Below are 2,356 nucleotides of genomic sequence, written 5' to 3'. Positions count from 1 at the left end.
AGTGGCCGCCCCTGCCGCCTCCAGCGCCGCCGCGTCCACGCGCGGGGACGTGCTCGGCGCAATTCCACGGGACCGGAGACCCTCCCCCGTCCACGGCGGGAGGCGAAACTCGGAAGTGCCGGCTGCTTACTCGAGCGGAAGGGTCAGCCTGATTCCTGCCTTGCCGGAGGCCCGGTCGCGGGGGTGACGACCCGCCGCCCGGGACGTGCGAGGCACCAGCAGACAGAGACTGCCCGACGGTCAGAGAGAGGGAGAGAGGAGTGCCGAGGCTCAAGTGGCGAACGGTCGCGCAGGCACGCCACGCACATCGATCGCCAGCCGCGGAACGGCACGGCCTTCAGTGGGGCCGGCGGGCGACGCCGCTCCTGAACCCAGCGGCCCCGAGCCGGACGAGTTGAGGAAGGCACGCCGACGGTGACAGGGTACGGAAGACACAGCGGTGGCCTTCTGGCGACTTGGCCCCCGACAGCCCGACGTTCCGCCGTCCTCCCGATGGCCAGGAGGACCGTGCGGGGGTCGGCCGACGGCGTGGTAGGTGTGCCTGCACGGTGACGGAGCACACACCACGCCCGCCAACCCCTCCGTACCTCCCGAGACCGGTGGCAGGACGGAGCGGAAAACGTGCGGACTGAACGGGAGAGCCAAGAGCCAGCGATCCACGCGCGTGCGACCGTCCAAGTCACAGCGTTCGACGAAAACCTCCTCCCTCGGCCAGGCACTCGGCGCCAGCAGGGGAGACAGGATCAGACGCCCCGCCGGCCACTTAAGGCCGAGGACGAACCACGAGACGGGCGGCTGCAGCAGCGGGCGGCCTGCAGCTCCCAGCACTCTCAATCGATCAACCATCGAGTCGGGTCAGCGTGTCAAACCGGCGAGCTCCACGGTCAGGCCGGCGGCGCACCAGCACCGGACCTCCGCGGCTCCCTTCACTCTTTCCACTGCCAGCCAACCGAGAGACGGACCCAATGCGGACGTGCAGAGCTTAGGCAGACCCCCCACTGGAGGCTCAACACTTCGTGGCAGCTCCGTGTCCCAGAGACCAGGAGGGTTGGCACACACACACAGTGTGAACCACCGACAGCCATTCTGGGACCGGTGACAGCCGTGCTGGCCCCACTGCCACGACACAGACGGACGCCAGGCCGCGCTCCCCGGCGGGGGGATGGCGTCGAGCCTGACGAACGGAATGTGCAGGGTGGGGGGGAAAGGCCAAGCGCTCCGACGCCGGAGGGCTCCGGAGTCTGAACTTAGGGGGACAAAGAGGACGGGTCCTCTGCGACACCCCAGCCGCGCTCTCGCCAGCCAAGGCGAGTGCGATTGATTGCCAAACGACCCTCAGACAGGCGTGGCCCCGGGAAGAACCCGGGGCCGCAAAGTGCGTTCAAAGTGTCGATGATCAATGTGTCCTGCAATTCACATTAATTCTCGCAGCTAGCTGCGTTCGTCATCGACGCACGAGCCGAGTGATCCACCGTCAAGAGTTGTCTGAGTTTGTTTTAGGTCTCTCCCTCGCCAGAGGAAAGCGACCCGGACCGCACATACGCTCCCCACCTTGAGCTACAGCCACCTGCACGCCGGCGTGCGGGCGGAGCAGGGTGGCGTGAAGCGATGGGGAGCACCATCCTGGTGCGGCCCGCAGAAACATACGTCTATTGGGGGGAGGAGGACAGGGCGCCCAAGAGGCGATGCGTGCCCCAACGCACCGCAGCGACGGAGGCAGGATCACCGCCACCATGTCGCCCGCCTAGTATCACGAGGCGTGCAGCAGCTTTGCCCTAGGAAAAGCAGAGGCGGGAACGGGCACCGGCCATCGGTTCGGCAGCGTCACTGACGCGTGCACGTGGCGGCGTGTCGGCGAGCGGACTTCCTGCGAGGAGGCGGGGGCGGCACTCGCCCGAGCAGACGCCCGCCCGGCCCAGCCACCGCCGAGGTGGACTGGGAGTCGCGGCAACGGCTCGTCATACTCGTTCCCACACTCACAGCGCAGCTTGCCCGCAAGCCACCGACCACCGATCGACGCCAGGCGCCCCGACCGAGAGCGGGATCGCTCGTTCGCCCTGCTGGCAGTTCGCTGGGGATCACTACTGCACGGAGCTCGGAGACCGACGGGCGGCAACTCGAGAGTCTTTAAACCACCACCCCCATCCCGCAAGTGCAAAGAGGCTGTATACGCACAGACGGGTGAGGGGAATAGGTACCCCGTCGGGTTTGAAGGGAGCGTGACTAGATAGCAACGATGTAAACCCAGCCGATTTGGGAGCGAAAGACCGGCGCCTGCATCACCGGCTTCGTTTCCCGTGGCTGGAGAGTACACCGAAACCCTCCGTCTGTCGCGAGCTCCCGACGACGCGGTGCC

At 67.1% G+C, this 2,356-nt stretch overlaps 1 non-coding gene across 1 annotated transcript; it reads right to left on the bottom strand.

Moving 5' to 3' along the window:
* Positions 1-1,329: 1,329 nt before the first annotated feature.
* LOC140473122 (5.8S ribosomal RNA) lies at positions 1,330-1,483 on the bottom strand. The gene has a single exon (XR_011958104.1). It is a non-coding gene; the product is annotated as a 5.8S ribosomal RNA (ribosomal RNA).
* Positions 1,484-2,356: the final 873 nt, after the last annotated feature.

This window comes from Chiloscyllium punctatum, unplaced genomic scaffold, assembly GCF_047496795.1.
Source record: "Chiloscyllium punctatum isolate Juve2018m unplaced genomic scaffold, sChiPun1.3 scaffold_521, whole genome shotgun sequence".
NCBI lineage: Eukaryota > Metazoa > Chordata > Chondrichthyes > Orectolobiformes > Hemiscylliidae > Chiloscyllium > Chiloscyllium punctatum.
This window is presented reverse-complemented; position numbering and strand designations above follow the sequence as displayed.